This window comes from Arachis stenosperma, chromosome 10 (genome assembly GCF_014773155.1).
Source record: "Arachis stenosperma cultivar V10309 chromosome 10, arast.V10309.gnm1.PFL2, whole genome shotgun sequence".
Taxonomy (NCBI): domain Eukaryota; kingdom Viridiplantae; phylum Streptophyta; class Magnoliopsida; order Fabales; family Fabaceae; genus Arachis; species Arachis stenosperma.
In genome coordinates, this window is record NC_080386.1 from 26627600 (window position 1) to 26646610 (window position 19011).

A 19011-nucleotide genomic window follows, 5' to 3' on the forward strand; every position below is an offset into this window, starting at 1 on the left:
TGTCTTTTGGGTCAGAGTCTTTTATTTTCTTTTCAAAAAATTTTCAAAATATTATTTTTCTTTATTAATTTCGAGTCTTTCTGTGAGTTTAGTGTCATATTTTAAGTTTGGTGTCAATTGCATGCTTTTCTTTATCTTTCAATTTTCAAATTGCATGTTTTTGTTTTCGTTTAAAAAAATACTTTTTTAAAACACGATAAATTTATAGCTCAGTTGGTTAGAGCGTTGTGCTTGTGTTCTTGGTAATTGGGTATCTTCCTTTTAAAACATTTTCAAAAATAATTTTTCTTTGATTAAATCTTGTGCCAAATTTTAAGTTTGGTGTTCTTTCTTGTTAATTTTCCTTTAGTTTTCGAAAATCTTATTTTGGTTTTCTAAAAATTTTAAGTTTGGTGTTCTTTCTTGTGTTCTTATTGTTTTTGTGAGTCTTCAAGGTGTTCTTGAGTCTTCTTTGTAGTTTGATCTTAAAATTTTTAAGTTTGGTGTGCCTTGGTGTTTTCCCTCCAAAATTTTCGAAAACAAGGAGCATTAAATCTAAAAATTTTAAGTCTTGTGTCTTTTGTGTGTTTTTCTCTTTCATAATAAAATTCAAAAATCAAAAAATATCTTTTCTAACTATTTTTAAGCAATTATTTCAAAATTTTTCATAAAAATTCAGATTTCAATTTCAAAATTTTTCAAATCATATCCTTTTAAGATTTTTAAAATTATATCTTTTTCAAAAATATCCTAACCACTTTCTCTCTCCTCACTTTTTCGAAAATCTTCATAAAATATTTTCAAATTTTTTTATTTTTATTTTAGTTTTTATTTTATTTTACTTTATTTTATTATTTCGAAAATTTTTTTAATAAAATAAAATTCTTATCTATATCATCTCCCTTACTCCATCATGGACCTAAGTGGAAATGAACAGTCCAGAAGGACTCTGGGGTCATATGCTAACCCCACTACTGCTTCATATGGGAGTAGTATCTGTATACCCTCCATCGGAGTCAGTAGTTTTGAGTTGAATCCTCAGCTCATTATTATGGTGCAGCAAAGTTGCCAGTATTCTGGTCTTCCACAGAAAGAACCTACAGAGTTTTTGGCATAATTTTTACAAATTGCTGACACAGTACATGATAAGGAAGTAGATCAGGATGTCTACAAATTATTACTGTTTTCATTTGCTGTAAAAGACCAAGCTAAGAGGTGGTTAAATAACCAACCTAAGGCTAGCATAAGGACATGGAAACAGCTGTCAGAAAAATTCCTGAATCAATATTTCCCTCCAAAACGGATGACACAGCTAAGGATGAACATCCAAGACTTTAAACAAGGAGATAATGAATCTCTTTATGATGCCTGGGAGAGATACAGAGAGATGCTAAGAAAATGCCCCTCTAAAATGTTTTTAGAGTGGGTGTAGTTAGACATCTTCTATTATGGGCTTATAGAGAAAGCTCAAATGTCTTTAGACCACTCAGCTGGTAGATCTATACACATGAGAAAGACAATTGAAGAAGCTCAAGAGCTCATTGATATAGTTGCTAGAAATCAGCATCTGTACCTAAGTAGTAAGTCTTCCATCAAAGAAGAGGCTAAAATAGTAACTACTGAACTCAGTCCTGCAGAACAAGTTACTGAATTCAATCATCAATTAAATTTTCTAACAAAACAGCTAGCCGAATTCAAGGAGATACTACAAGACACAAGAATGGCTAATATGAATATGGAAGTACAGTTGAAGCAAACAAAACAGCAGTTATCAAAATAAATAACAGAAGAGTGCCAAGCAGTTCAATTAAGAAGTGAGAAAACATTAAATACCTCACTTCAAAGCAGCAGTAAACCAAGAAATGAACAAAATGCTACCCAAAATCCCTCTGAGGACAGTAAGAGCCTAGAAAGGAATAATCCTGGTGCTCAAATGCCAGAAAAGGGTGGAGAGCTGGCGTTAAACACCCAATCCATGCTCAGTTCTGGCGTTCAAACGCCACAAACATGCAAGGAGTTGGCGTTAAACGCCCAAGGGAAGCTCAGTTCTAGCGTTCAAACGCCAGAAACAGGCAAGGAGTTGGCGTCCAACGCCAATCCAGCTTCTAACCCTGGCATTCAAACGCCAGTGAGGGATCAGACACATACAAGTGCTGATAGCAACCCCTCTAAAAAGGCTTCTCCAACCACATCTGTAGGAAATAAACCTGCAGCAACTAAGGTTGAGGAATACAAAGCCAAAATTCCTTATCCTCAGAAACTCCGCCAAGCGGAACAGGATAAGCAATTTGCCTGCTTTGCAGACTATCTCAGGACTCTTGAAATAAAGATTCTGTTTGCAGAGGCACTTGAGCAAATACCCTCTTGTGCTAAGTTTATGAAAGAGATCTTAAGTTATAAGAAGGATTGGAGAGAAACTGAAAAAGTTTACCTCACTGAAGAATGCAGTGCAGTCATTCTGAAAAGCTTACCAGAGAAGCTTAAGGATCCTGGAAGCTTTATGATACCATGCACATTAGAGGACACTTGTACTAAGACAGCTCTATGTAATCTTGGGGCAAGTATCAACCTAGTACCTGCATCTACTATCAGAAAACTTGGCTTGGCAGAAGAAGTCAAACCAACCAGGATCTGTCTTCAACTTGTTGATGGCTCCATTAAATACCCATCATGCATGATTAAGGATGTGATTGTCACAGTTGGGCCATTTGCATTCCCCACTGATTTTGTAGTACTGGAGATGGAGGAGCACAAGAGTGCAACTCTCATCCTAGGAAGACCTTTCCTAGCAACTGGACGAACCCTCATTGATGTCGAAAAAGGGAAAGTGACCCTGAGAGTCAATGAGGATGAGTTCAGGCTTAATGATGTTGAAGTAATGAAGCATCTAGACACATCAAACGACTGCATGAGCATTGATATTATTGACTCTCTGGTGGAAGAGGTCAATATGACTGAGAGTCTCGAATCAGAGCTAGAGAATATCTTTAAAGATGTTCAGCCTGATCTGGAGGAACTAGAGAGAATAATAGAACCTCTGAAAATCCCTCAGGAAGAGGAAAAACCTCATAAACCCGAGCTCAAACCATTACCACCATCCCTGAAATATGCATTTCTGAGAGAATGTGACACTTTTCCTGTAATCATAAGCTCTACCTTAGAGCCACAGGAAGAGGAAGCATTAATTCAAGTGCTGAGGACACACAAGATAGCTCTTGGGTGGTCCATCAGTGATCTTAAGGGCATTAGCTCAGCCAGATACATGCACAAGATCCTATTGGAGGATGACGCTAAGCCAGTGGTTCAACCACAGAGGCGGCTGAATCCAGCAATGAAGGAGGTGGTGCAGAAGGAGGTCACTAAATTACTAGAGGCTGGGATTATTTATCCTATTTCTGATAGCCCCTGGGTAAGCCCTGTCCAAGTCGTCCCTAAGAAGGGTGGCATGACAGTGATTCATAATGAAAAAAATGAACTGGTTCCTACAAGAACAGTTACAGGGTGGCGTATGTATATTGATTACAGAAGGCTCAATACAGCTACCAGAAAGGATCATTTTCCTTTACCATTCATAGACCAGATGCTAGAAAGACTAGCAGGTCATGATTACTACTGTTTTCTGGATGGATATTCAGGTTATAACCAAATTGCAGTAGATCCCTAAGATCAAGAGAAAACAGCATTCACATGTCCATTTGGAGTATTTGCATACAGAAGGATGCCATTTGGTCTGTGCAATGCACCTGCAACCTTTCAAATGTGCATGCTCTCTATTTTCTCTGATATGGTGGAAAATTTTCTGGAAGTCTTCATGGATGACTTTTCAGTATTTGGAGACTCATTCAGCTCCTGTCTTGACCATCTAGCACTTGTTCTAAAGAGGTGCCAAGAGACTAACCTGGTTTTAAACTGGGAGAAATGTCACTTTATGGTGACTGAAAGAATTGTCCTTGGGCACAAAATTTCGAACAAAGGAATAGAGGTGATCAAGCTAAGGTGGAGGTAATTGAAAAATTACCACCACCTACCAATGTTAAAGCAATTAGAAGCTTTATGGGGCATGCAGGATTCTATAGGAGGTTTGTAAAAGATTTTTCAAAAATTACAAAACCTCTGAGTAATCTGCTAGCTGCTGACACACCATTTATCTTTGATAAGAAGTGTCTACAGGCGTTTGAGACTCTGAAAGCTAAGCTGGTCACAGCACCAGTCATCTCTGCACCAGACTGGACATTACCATTTGAACTAATGTGTAATGCCAGTGACCATGCCATTGGTGCAGTGTTGGGATAAAGGCATGACAAGCTTCTGTACATCATTTATTATGCTAGTCGTGTTTTAAATGACGCACAGAAGAACTACACGACCACAGAAAAAGAGTTACTTGCAGTGGTTTACGCCATTGACAAGTTCAGATCTTATTTAGTAGGATCAAAAGTGATTGTGTACACTGACCATGCTGCTCTTAAATATCTACTCACAAAGCAGGATTTAAAACCCAGACTTATAAGATGGGTGTTGCTTCTGCAAGAGTTTGATATAGAAATAAGAGACAGAAAAGGGACAGATAACCAAGTAGCAGATCACCTGTCCCGAATAGAACCAGTAGAAGGGGCGTCCCTCCCTCTTACTGAGATCTCTGAAACCTTTCCGGATGAGCAACTCTTTGCCATTTAGGAAGTACCATGGTTTGCAGACATTGCAAACTACAAGGCTGTGAGATTCATACCCAAAGAGTATAGTAGGCAACAATCAAAGAAATTGATCTCGGATGCAAAGTACTATATGTGGGATGAACCATATCTATTCAAGAGATGTACAGACGGAAAAATTTGTAGATGTGTGCCTAAAGAAGAAGCACAACAGATCCTCTGGCATTGGCATAGATCACAGTATGGAGAACATTTTGGAAGTGAGCGAACAGCCACAAGAGTCCTCCAATGTGGCTTCTACTGGCCTACTCTCTATAAAGACTCCCGAGAGTTTGTACATAATTGTGACAGTTGCCAAAGATCTGGCAATCTGCCTCACGGTTATGCCATGCCTCAACAAGGGATCTTGGAGATTGAGTTGTTTGATGTATGGGGTATTGACTTCATGGGGCCTTTCCCACCATCCTACTCAAACACTTATATTCTGGTGGCAGTGGATTATGTATCCAAATGGGTGGAGGCTATTGCAACACCCACTAATGATACTAAGACAGTACTGAAATTCCTCCAGGAATATATCTTCAGCAGATTTGGTGTCCTTAGAGTACTAATCAGTGATGGGGCGCTCATTTCTGCAATAAGCAGCTTTACTCTGCTATGGTTCGATATGGAGTTAGCCACAAGGTGGCAACTCCATATCATCTACAGACAAATGGGCAAGCTGAAGTCTCTAATATAGAACTTAAAAGAATCCTGGAACGGACTGTGATTAACCGTAGAAGGGATTGGACAAGAAGCTTGGATGATGCTCTGTGGCATACAGAACAGCATTCAAGACTCCTATAGGGACCTCTCTATACCAGCTTGTCTATGGAAAAGCTTGTCACGTGCCAGTGGAACTGGAACACAAGGCCTACTGGGCAACTAGATTCCTAAACCTTGATGCTAAGTTAGCTGGAGAAAAACAATTGCTCCAGTTAAATGAGCTAGAGGAATTCAGACTCAATGCTTTCGAAAATGCAAAAATTTACAAAGAGAAAGCAAAACGATGGCATGATAAGAAGCTGTCATCCAGAGTCTTTAAGCCAGGGCAGAAATTTCTGCTGTTTAACTCTAGGCTCAGATTATTCCCCGGAAATTTGAAATCCCGGTGGAGAGGACCATATGTGATTACAGGTGTGTCACCATATGGATATGTAGAGCTTCAGGATAATGACTCTGACAAAAAATTCATTGTTAATGGACAGAGAGTCAAACATTATCTTGAAAGCAATTTTGAGCAAGAATGCTCAAAACTGAGACTTGATTAAAGCTCAGTAATAATCCAGCTAAAGACAATAAAGAAGCGCTTGCTGGGAGGCAACCCAGCCATTAACAAAGCTTATTTGTTAATTAAATGATAATTTTACGGGTTCATATTAAATTATCTTCAAGGTAAAGTAGCAATTACATGAGTTCACAGAGTTACAGAAGGATTCAGAGGATAAAATAGCAAAAAGAAGCTCACTGGTGCGAAAACGCCAGTAAAAGCTGTTTTGGGCGTTAAACACCCAAAAGAAGCATCTACTGGGCGTTTAACGCCAGTAGGGATAGCCATTTAGGCGTTAAACCCCAGAATGGATACCATTCTGGCCGTTTAACGCCAGATTTGCAGCATCCTGGGCGTTTAGAAAAATGCCCAGTGATAAAGGATTTTCTGGCATTTAACGCCAGTCAGAAGCTACAACTGGGCGTTAAACGCCCAGGAGAAGCTACAGATGGGCGTTAAACGCCCAAAACATGCAGCAGTTGGGTGTTTAATGCCAGGATTGTGGGGAGAAGGTAACTTCATTTTCACTTCAAATTTTTTTCATTTTTCATGTTTCAATTCATAATTTCTTGCATAAACATGTTACAAACTCTCATCTTTCAACTTCAATTTCGAAAAATTTTTAATCCTAAACTTATTTCTTAATTTTTCTTCAATATCTTTTCAAACCTTTTTCAAAACTCATTTATCTTTTTGAATTCTTTTCAAATCTTTTTAAATTCTTCTCAAATCTTTTTAAACTCATCATATCTTCTTTTCAAAATTCAGATTTATCTTTTTCAAATATCTTTCATATCTTTTCAATTTTAAATTACATCTTTTTCCTATCATACTTATCTTTTACAAATCATATCTTCTATCCTATCTTTTTCAAAAATTTTTGAAAAAACCCACCCCCTTCCCTTTAAATCCACGTTCGGCCTCCCTCCTCTTCTCCACAATTCGAACTTGGCTCTCCCTCTATCCCTCTCCTTTCCTTTCTTTTGCTTGAGGACAAACAAACCTCTAAGTTTGGTGTGTTTATCCGTGATCACTAAGCCAATACCCACTAAGATCATGGCTCCTAAGGAAAAATAAACCACTCCAAGAGGCAAGAAAGAGAATATTCCAAAACCACTTTGGAATCAAGGGAAGTTCTTAACCAAAGAACATTCAGACCATTACTACAAATAATGGGTCTAAGGTCAGTGATCCCGGAAGTTAAATTCGATCTGAAAGAAGACGCATATCCAGAGATCCAAGAGCAAATTCGAAACAGGAGCTGGGAAATCCTAGCTAATCCTGAAACAAAGGTGGGAAGAAACATGGTCCAGGAATTCTACTCTAATCTGTGGCAAACAGACAGGCAGAGAATAGCTAGAACTGCCTTCTATGACTATCGAACTCTGGTCAGAGGGAAGATTGTTCACCTCCACCGTGATAAAATAAGAGAGATCTTCAAGCTGTCTCAACTACAAGATGACCCAGACTCCTTTAATAGGAGAGTGATGAGAACAAATAAGAGCTTGGATAAAATTCTAGAGGACATATGCCTCCCTGGAACCAAGTGGACAACCAACACAAAGGGTGTCCCAAACCAACTCAAGAGAGGAGATCTCAAACCAGTTGTCAGAGGCTGGCTGGACTTCATTGGGCATTCTATACTGCCCACTAGCAACCGCTCTGAAGTCACCATCAAAAGAGCAGTAATGATCCATTGCATTATGTTGGGAAAAGAAGTGGAAGTTCATCAGTTGATTTCTTGTGAGCTTTACACAATTACAAACAAGAACTCCAAAGATGCCAAATTGGCTTATCCAAGCTTAATCTCTATGCTATGTAAAGATGCTGGGGTAAAGATGGGAGTAAATGAGTATATCTCAGTTGAGCAACCAATCACCAAAAAGTCAATGGAAGGACAACAAGTGCAGGACGACCCCATAAAGAGGAAAGCACAGGAGTTCCTCCCGGAAATCCCTCAAATTGAATACTAGGAGCATCTTGAAGCATCTGTTACCAAGTTGCAAGAAGCTATGGACCAACTAAAGAAAGAACAGCAAAATCAAAATAGCATGCTTTACAAATTGCTTGGGGAACAAGAAGAGCAAGAGCGTGAACTGAAGGAATTGAAGCATCAGAAGCTATCTCTTGAAGGGCCAAGCACCCCACAGACTAAAGCAGCATCCACCTCCCAAAATAAAGGATGTTGAGTCCTAATCTTAGCCTTAACTCTGTGATAATTGTTCTTATTAGAAATTTACCTTAGAAGTTATATATGAGTAGTAGTAATTAGTATCTTTATTTTGATTTTATCTCCAATTAAGCTATAATTTATTTTTCTCATCATCATCAAACATGAATAAAATAGCAGATTTTTAGAATAAGGAGGCAATATTTTTTTTGAGTTTTTAATAAGAAAAATTCAAATTATTTATATGTGGTGGCAATATTTTTTGTCTTTTGAATGAATGCCTGAACAGTGCATAATTTTGATAGTGGAGTTTATGAATGTTAAATCTGTTGGCTCTTGAAGGAATGATGAACAAGAGAAATGTTATTGATGATCTGAAAAATCATGAGATTGATTCTTGAAGCAAGAAAAAGTAGTGAAAAACAAAGCTTGCGAAAAAAAAAGAAAAAGCCAATAGCCCCTTAAACCAAAAGGCAAGGGCAAAAAGGATCCAAGGCTTTGAGCATCAATGGAAAGGAGGGCCTAAAGGAATAAAATCCTGGCCTAAGCGACTAAATCAAGCTGTCCCTAACCATGTGCTTGTGTCATGAAGGTCCAGGTAAAGAGCTTGAGACTGAGTGGTTAAAGTCGTGATCCGAAACAAAAGAGTGTGCCTAAGAACTTTGGACACCTCTAACTGGGGACTTTAGCAAAGCTGAGTCACAATCTGAAAAGGTTCACCCAGTTATGTGTCTGTGGCATTTATGTATCTGGTGGTAATACTGGAAAACAAAATACTTAGGGTCACAGCCAAGACTCATGAGTAACTATGTTCAAGAATCAACATACTAAAATAGGAGAACCAATAATATTATTTGAATTCTGAGTTCCTATGGATGCCAATCATTCTGAATTTCAAAGGATAAAGTGAGATGCCAAAACTGTTCGGAAGCAAAAAGCTACTAGTCCCACTCATCTAATTAGAATCTGAGCTTCACTTAAAACTCTGAGATATTATTGCTTCTTGATTTCTTTTTATCCTATTTTTTTTATCTAGTTGCTTGGGAACAAGCAACAGTTTAAGTTTGGTGTTGTGATGAGCGGATATTTTATACGCTTTTTGGGGATAATTTCATGTAGTTTTTAGTATGTTTTAATTAGTTTTTAGTATATTTTTATTAGTTTTTAGGCAAAATTCATATTTCTGGACTTTACTATGAGTTTGTGTATTTTTCTATGATTTCAGGTATTTTCTGACTGAAATTGAGGGAGCTGAGTAAAAATCTGATTCAGGCTGAAAAAGGACTGCTGATGCTGTTGGATTCTGACCTCCCTACACTCGAAATGGATTTTTTGGAGTTACAGGAGTCCAATTGGCGCGCTCTCAATTGGGTTGGAAAGTAGACATCCAGGACTTTCCAGCAATATATAATAGTTCATACTTTGCTCAAAGATAGACGACGTCAACTGGCGTTTAACGCCAGTTCCATGTTCCATTCTGGCATTAAACGCCAGAAACAGGTTACCAGTTGGAGTTAAATGCCCAAAACAGGTTACAACCTGTTGTTTAACTCCAGAAACAGCTCAGGCACGTGAAAAGCTCAAGTCTCAGCCCCAGCACACACCAAGTGGGCCCCAGAAGTGGATTTCTGCACTATCTATCTTAGTTTACTCATTTTCTGTAAACCTAGGTTACTAGTTTAGTATTTAAACAATTTTTAGAGATTTATTTTTACCTCGTGACATTTTAGATCTGAACTTTTTATCTTTGACGGCATCAATCTCTAAACTCCATTGTTGGGGGTGAGGAGCTCTGCTATGTCTCGATGAATTAATGCAATTATTTCTATTTTCTATTTAAACACGCTTGTTTCTATCTAAGATATTCATTCGCACTTCAATATGAAGAAGGTGATGATCTGTGACACTCATCACCATTCTCAACCTATGAACGTGTGCCTGACAACCACCTTCGTTCTACCTTTGATTGAATGAGTATCTCTTGGATTTCTTAATCAGAATCTTCGCGGTATAAGCTAGAATCCATTGGCAGCATTCTTGAGAATCCGAAAAGTCTAAACCTTGTCTGTGGTATTCCGAGTAGGATTCAGGGATTGAATGACTGTGACGAGCTTCAAAATCACAAGGGTTGGGCGTAGTGACAGACGCAAAAGGATCAATGGATCCTATTCCAGCATAAGTGAGAACCGACAGATGATTAGTCGTGCGGTGACAGCACACCTGGACCATTTTCACTGAGAGGACGGATGGTAGCTACTGACAACGGTGATTCACCAACACACAGCTTGCCATAAGAGGAACCTTGCGTGCGTGAAGAAGAAGACAGGGGGAAAGCAGAGATTCAGAAGACAAAGCATCTCCAAAACTCCAACATATTCTCCATTACTGCATAATAAGTATTATTTAATACATGTTCTCTTGTTCATTTGCAAGTCAACTGATAATCATAATTGATATCCTGACTGAGAGTTACAAGATAATCATAGCTTGCTTCAAGCCAACAATCTCTGTGGGATCGACCCTTACTCACGTAAGGTATTACTTGGACGACCCAGTGCACTTGCTGGTTAGTGGTACTAGTTGTAAAAAGTGTGATTTACAATTTCGTGCACCACACGTCACTCGAAGTCTCACTCCGAAGTCGTAGCCCATTGTCCTTCTCGAAACTCACCCGTCATCCTCTATGGAACTCGCAGCTGCTATCGTCCTCTGCAGTACAAGGCAATAAACAGTCACATTCCTCTGCGTCCTTCACCCAGCTCTCTAAAACTCTACATTTATTTTTCTTATTTGCAGTTAGTTGTTGAATTTCTACCTTTTTTTTTTACTTATAATTATTTGTTCTATTTTTTTGGATCTAATTATTTGTTCTTGGTTGTTATTATTTTTTTAATTCTGATTTCTTTGTTATGATTATTTGTTGCCGGTCCTAATTTTTTATTTTGGGTTTTGGTTGTCTTGAATGTTGTTTCTGAACCGATTCCTTATTCTGAATTTTGGCTCTAATTTGGTAATGCAAGAAAACAGCATTAATGTTGGCATTCTGTGAACATCTTCGAGATTACTATAGTCTTACTGGTGTAAGTGTAATAAAATTTTGGCATTCAAGTCATTATTTGATCTTGTAGACAATTTTGTACTAAGTCATACATGGTTTCTTTGTTTGTTTTCTATGTGAGACCTTTGTTTTTTAAAGAATTATCCTCAAATTATTATTTGGACAAGACATTGATCTACACAACAACAACAAAGAGATAGTAAAACTTTTAGTGTTTTCAAACTTATAAAGCTATGCATTTTTCTTCTATAATATATCATCATGTTCTTGCCTTTACTATATGATGCATTTACTTTGACCATTTTGGAAATTGCATTTGTTTTCAGGTGACAAATGATATATTCACTATATAAGATGGTGAGTTCTTGGTGAAACATAAAGCTCTTCCTAAAGTCCGGTCAGCTGGGCAAATAGCCCTTCAACAGGTTAGCTTTGATTGTGAACTGTCATACTATTTTATGCTTTTTTTGTGTGTATACTTTTGTTGCTTCCTGAAGTAAAGAAGGTACTTGTTTTCAATAGCTTTTACACTGCTTGTGTTGTCCTTGGCTCCTAATTATTTGATATATATATATATATAATGAATTTTAGGTCTTAGCTGCACTTCGCATCTAATACTTTGAGCATGTACTTATTGATATTATTCGAAATTAATCCCACCAAATATTCCTAAGACTCTTAGGAAAATTATGTCTATTCTAATGGATACTTTAATTTCATCCCTTGTATCATCATCCATCCTCTGAAAGACGGTAGGTGTGCACTTATATCCATTTTAACTTATTTTTTGCCACAAGTTGTGGAGTTTTTGTCTTACCTTTGCTCATTCTCGTGCAGGTTTTTAGACGATCATTGGGTGAGCTAGTTAGGAAACTTGGTGAATGTGTGCTTCCCTTGATAATCCCAATCTTATCCCAGGGCCTGAGTGACCTAATAGCAATAGAAGACAGGTTAGAATAGTTGTTGCTACTGAAATTTTTTGTTTTGTTATGGGTGTATCTATGTGTTGATAGCTCATATCTTGTAATTTGGTTGTATTATGATTTATGTTGCATGAAAAAGGTGCATGTGTTGGTCTGCGTGAAGTTATGGTAAGCACTAGCAAGAGTTAGTTGTTGAGTTTCATGAATGAGCTCATTCCCACTATTCGGACTATGCTTTGTGATAGGCTTGTGTATTTTAAGCCTTTTTTCTAAAAAATTTTTACATTGCATTTTCTGATAAATTAGATCAATGTATTTACAGTGTGCTTGAGGTTCGTGAATCAGCTGGTTTGCATTCAACACTTTTTATAAGGTTGCACTCTTTGCTGTCTACTTATTCATTCTTTATGATGTTTTAGTTTGTGGCATCTTAGATAATACTAGAGCTTTTACAACACCTTTCCATCCAAATCTTGCAATGTAGAGGATACTAGAGGATACTACACTTGATGAAATTGTTCCCACTCTTCTACATGCACTAGAGGATACTACACTTGATGGCCTTAAATAAATTCTAAGGTAACTTGTTTGTCGCCATCATTGCCATGAAAATCGTGTATATTGACGTTATTTTTTGTAAATTTCTTGTTATTTTACTATTTGTTGCATCTTATTTATTTATTTATTTCATCTAAGGTCCTGGCCTTAACTTTCATCTTGGTACCATGCTTCCTCCTTTGCTATCAGCAATGGGTGATGAAGACAAGGTAGACCAAAATTGCATATTTTGAAATTCTTATAAAGACTTTCCATCTTCATACATGCTCTTTTTCAAGAATTATGAGTGTTCCTGTTGATTGTAGATGTATTTCAATTGATTCAATGCATAATCTGATTTTATTTATTTTATATTCTAGGAGGTTCAAGCTTCAGCTAAGGAACAGTGGTTTTGGTCATTGATGAGGAAGATGAAGATGTGGAGTCACTCATATCAGAGCTTGTGAAAGGTGTTAATGACAGTCAGGTACTTTTCTTTTCATTACTGATAGAATGACTCTCTCTTCTCGACTATTTTTTGTTGTTGACAATATTCTTCTCCAAGCTACTAATAGAAGATCATCTGCATATCTTATAGGATATTTATTCAAAAATAGCAAGTTATATCCGGATGATGAAGCTCTAAACATGATATCAACCCTAATCATTTTACTGTGCGATCCTGATTCATCTATTAAAAAATGTATTAGATATATTTATTGAAATTGGAATGGGTCAAATGAATCACTATGGGAATGATTTTGAAGTAGCCATGCTGAAAGATACTTCTGCTTATTATTCTCGAAAGGCTTCAAATTGGATCCTAGAAGATTCTTATCCTGATTATTTGCTTTAGGTACTATTTCTTTGTGTTGATTATTGTACGTTAGAATTTTATTTTCATTATGTTGGTATGTGGTTTCTATTGAATATTAATCCATTTGATGTTGTGTAATTCATTTCAGGCTAAGGAATGCTTAAAATGAGAGAAAGACAGGGTTGCTCATTACTTGCACTCCAGTAGTGAGTCAAAGCTGTTTTAGTCTTCACACAAAACAGTATTCTTGTTCTTCAAATCACAAATTTTGACATTTCCTTTTACTGTGGCTCACAAATTTTGACATTTCCTTTTACTGTGGCTTTGATCATGTGTATGTTGTATTTTTCAAATAATAAATTTTATTTTTTTGTTGACAAATGTGATGAAGGTTTATGTAGGATTAGTTACTTTAGAATTATATAAAAAAATTTCATTGTTTAAATTAGTCCTTCAAACTATGATTTAAATTATATATCAATTTTGCAATGTTTAATTAGGAATATTCATAAACAAGTATAGCCATAAGTATTTTGATCTAACTTATAGTCATGTTCTCGGTTATTGGCACGCTTTTTAAGCGTAGCCATATCTTCTTGTAATCATCAACAGCCACGCTTATCAAGCATAGCCATATCTTTTCCTTAATTATTGGTATGCTTTCGAAGTGTAGCCAAAATCACATCACTGGTAAGGGTGGCAAATGGGCCTAAACCCGTCGGGCCGACCCGCGTAACCCACTAAAAAAGGTGGGCCGGACTGGAAAAATGGGATCGCCAAATAGCAAAAGCCTGCCTAACTCGCACCGCTTAAACCGCGGGCTTTGGCGGGGCGGGGCGGGCTTCCCCTCTGGGCTTATTTTTTTTTAAGTGAGGGGGTATTTTTGCAATTTTTTGCCAAAACCTAACTTTTTCCAACCTAACTTACAAGAGTATGAAGATAAAAATTGAGTGTTTTGGATTATGTTTATGTTACTTTGAAGACAATATTTATAATTATGTTTTGAATTATGTTTATTTTGCTTTGGAGAGAATATTTATACTTATGTTTTGGATAAAAACTTGGTTTATAATTATGTTTATTAGATATTTTATAATTACAAAGACTTTAATGTTTGTGAATATAAAAAAACATATTTTTTTTGCCTTTAGAAATTATAAATTTATTAATATGGTTGTGAAATTATATATATTATTTAGTAGTTAATAGTAAAAAAAAAAAAAGAGGAGCTTTGGCAGATTAAGCCCGCCAGCCCGCCAACCCACAGTTAGGGGGGTGGGGTGGGATTCTAGGATCGCCTCACTAGGCGGGGCGGGGCGGGGCGGGGCGGGGCGGGCTTCCCCGCTTGCCACCCCTACCCACTGGGCACACTTCCAAAAGCGTGGCGATATGTACACTTTTCGGTATGCTTTTAAAGTGTAGCTATAGGTTAACATGCCAAGAGATGAAAGTATGGCAAAAAAAGCGTACCGATGGATCCACAAAAGCGTGGCGATAGTTGTTAGCACGCTTGCAGATGTGACCCTTTTAAAAACGTGCTGATAGCACAAAAAGCGTGGCAAAAAGCTATTGGTACGCTTTTCGCATTTTTCGTCACGCTTTAAAATCGTGGCAAAAAACTTATTTTCTTGTAGTGCATTTCAACATTGTAAGCTCAACCTCTTCCATATTCTAATCAGATTCATAAATCATATTGTAATCAATGAATCAACTACTAAAAATTAATATAGAATATTAGAATAACTGAAAACACTTTCTTGTTGACTGTTGTTGTAGTTGCAGAATCGAGTAGTGTAGTACAGGCAGCAACACCGCAGAAGAGAGGCAAGGGAGGATGGGGACACGGCGTGGCGTGGCGTGGCAAGATGCGAGCACTCACCAGGTGTTGGATGAGCGTAATACATATTAGACAGAGGGAGCAAGAAAACTAGCGACGAGCACGTGAGGGAGGACGAGGGGAGGGGCGCGACGAGACGCGAGCGTACGGTGGATCCAATGAGAGCACACGATGCGGTGCATTTGGAGGAGACATGATTCGCGAGCACACGGTGTGGTGAATCTGGCGAGAGGCACCGCAACGGAGGCAAGCGTGTGGTGGCGGTGAATCGAGGTGAGAGTGAAAGGGCTGGGGGAAAGGGGGCGGTACTGTGCCTCTGTGTGTGGGAGTGGGAGTAAGAGAAAATAATGCAAAAATAAGGAGGAGAGGATTTACGATTTGAGTTTAGGACAAGATTACCATCAGATTTACTGGCAAATAAATTCGCCGGTAATGCTTTGCAAGTGATCAAAATGCAACGTTGCATTAATAATGGTTACCAGTGGATAAATCCCCGGTAATGCTCGCATCAATTTTTTCATTTTCCCCCTCCATTATTTATTATAGACAGATTTATCGTCGGAAAATTAAATTCGATAGTAAATCTATCAGTAAATCTTCCGCTAACATCCAACGCTAAATCCAACTGTAAATTCGATGGTATTCAACGTTTTTCTTGTAATGAACAACCGCATGCATTGATAGATTATATATTATTAACAAGTCTTTGTCCATACACAAGTGTAAGGTATAACACCCGCCTATAAATACATGCTAACTAAACTTGTGAGCTCAAATTCATCAAATACTCTCAAAATCAAAATACATACATTTCTGGATGATTATCTAATTATATTTTTCTAGCCTATAACAAAATAATTAGCAATGGGTGTTAATGGAAAAGGAAAATTATCGTTTAGGGTAAGGGTGACCAATGAAGAGGTTGTAGCGGCGGTTTTGCCAATTCAAGACCATTGGCTACCACTCTCAAACCTTGACCTCATTCTTCCACCCATTGACGTTGGTGTCTTCTTTTGCTACAACAACAAAAACACACCAATGAGCTTTGGATCAATGGTGGTGTCCCTTAAGAATGCATTGGCTCAGGCTTTGGTTTCATATTATGCATTTGCTGGCGAGGTGCTGCAAAACTCCATGGGTGAACCGGAGCTTCTTTGTAATAACCGTGGGGTTGATTTTGTTGAGGCTGAGGCTGATATTGACCTTCAGAATCTTAACTTATACAATCCTGATGAATCCATTGAAGGCAAGCTTGTTCCAAAGAAGAAGCATGGTGTCCTTACTGTTCAGGTACAATTACTTCAGTAATTGTCATTGCTATAGAATTTCGATAATATTTAAAAAATATTGCTAAAAATTAAGTTTTTATATAATACATATACTTCTTTAAAAATCTTAAAGCATGGCAATTCTTTTTTCCTTTAACGAAATATATATGACAATCATATTTCATACATATTAAAAATTATTTATCAATCAATCATTTATATAAATACATAGAATAGTAGTCTCTTATCTACAATTATACTTCTCATAAATAATACAGTTAATAAACTATATTTATATTTATAAACAAGATGGAAATAAAAGTACAAGAAGTGTGATGCGGTTGATTTTTTTATTCCTGAAAATTTTAATTATTTTACTATAAAAATATTTGAAAAAATACGTAAAACAATCTTGTATACAACAAAAAAAATGAACTACTAAATTGGCATCTGAAAATCTTTTACATTGACAAAAAGAATTTAGATGTTCTAAATTTTGGATTTTCATTTTAGAGGATAAAATGTGATCTTTTATCATTAAATATTTTTTCTTTCATATTTTTTTTAGTCTTACCTTATCACACTTTACCCTCTAAATTAAAATTTAAAATGTAAAGGATCTAAATCCTAACAAAAATATCTTTTAAGGACTCGAAAGACAAAATAGTCTCAGAAAACAATTACATGGCTAATGGAATTGATGACATGACAATAAATCGTCTCTTTTTCTCATTTTCTTAGTTAACTACATAAACATTTTCTATTAATAGAGACCTGATTAATTAATGTTTGGATATTTTTGTCAAATTTTAAAATTTTTAAAAAATTATCTTGTCTTTTTTTTAATTATTTAATTTAGAGTTGTTTTTGTCGACATAAAAAAATTTTTGGTATCAATTTAATAGTTAAGTCAAAAAGAATAATAGTTTATATGATAAATTAACAATGTTTTGTTACATTTGCAACCATCAATTGTCATATAGTCAAATAATATTTTTGAAGATGTAACGATGGGATTTTTAAGAGATGGCATTATATCATGAATAAATAGTAGCATAATAAAAATGTGCAGGCAACACGTTTGAAATGTGGTGGAATAATAGTGGCATGCGCTTTTGATCATCGCATAGCAGATGCATACTCAGCAAACATGTTCCTAGTATCATGGGCCAAGATAGCCCGGCCCATGAAGCCCACTACCGTGGCCACCACCTCGGCACAACCGTGTTTTCGGCGCTCCCTCCTCATCCCTCGACGTCCTCTCTGCATCCAGCCTTCCCTTGACGACATGTATGTCCCCATCAATTCCCTTCCACCACCATCTGAACTCGAACCCAAATCCGAACCCGATAATTTTGACTCACTCATAAGCCGGATATATTACATCACTGCTGATCAACTCTGCCGCATGCAATCACTTGCAAGCTCATCATTACATCATATCAAGAATCGTACAAAGCTTGAATCTTTCTCCGCGTTCTTGTGGAAGATGGTTGCCATGGCTACATCCTCCACCACCACCACCACCACCACCACCACCACCGGTGGCGGAAAAAGGCTTGTTGTCAAGATGGGTGTGGTGGTTGATGGAAGGAAGAGGCTGAGCAACGGTGACAAAAGCAAAGAAGCTATGATGGATAGTTATTTTGGCAATGTTGTTTCCATCCCTTTCGGTGGGAACCGGTGGAGGACTTGGTGGAGAAGTCGTTGAGTTTTGTGGCAGAAGAGGTTCACAAGTTTCTAGAAACAGCAGTGACGGAAGAACACTTCCTAGGGCTCATTGATTGGGTGGAAAAGCACCGTCCCTCACCAGTGTTGGCCAGAATTTATTGCGGCAACACAACTGATGTGGGACCCGCTCTTGTGGTGTCTTCTGGTCAAAGATTTCCCGAGTCAGAATTTGACTTTGGTTGGGGAAAACCTGTGTTTGGATCATACCATTTTCCTTGGGGTGGTGATGCTGGATATGTGATGCCAATGCCAAGTCCCAAGAGAAATGGTGATTGGGTGGTGTACATGCACCTTCTCAAACTCCACATACATTTCATCGAGTCTATGGCAAATGATGTCTTTAAGCCCTTCACTTGGGATTACCTCAACAATTAACATTTACTTCATGATTTGTTGCTTAATTAAATTCGCTTTTGATTCTTGTCGTTGTTGATGTGGTTGTAATATTTAAGAATGGTAAAAACTCATTTGCAGTCGACTTCATGTGAAATTGATAATTGATAGTCGTTAGATGATTTGATTGATTTGACTAAATTTTCATCTAACGACTCTTAAATATCGACTTTACGACTGCACCTGAATTTCATCTTTAAGAATATAATAAAAATGTTTTTCATTTACATAAAATTTCGGCATTATTTATTTTTATAGTGGATGTCATAGTGAAATAAAAGTATCAAAGTCACGAACGTATATTTTTTTCTCCCAAAATAAATTTATAGAAAATTTA

The 19011-nt window shown here is 37.2% G+C and overlaps 1 pseudogene; it reads left to right on the top strand.

Annotated features, from left to right (window-relative positions):
- Positions 1-16146: 16146 nt before the first annotated feature.
- On the top strand, positions 16147-18732 carry LOC130956923 (coniferyl alcohol acyltransferase-like; annotated as a pseudogene).
- The last annotated feature ends 279 nt before the right edge of the window (positions 18733-19011 follow it).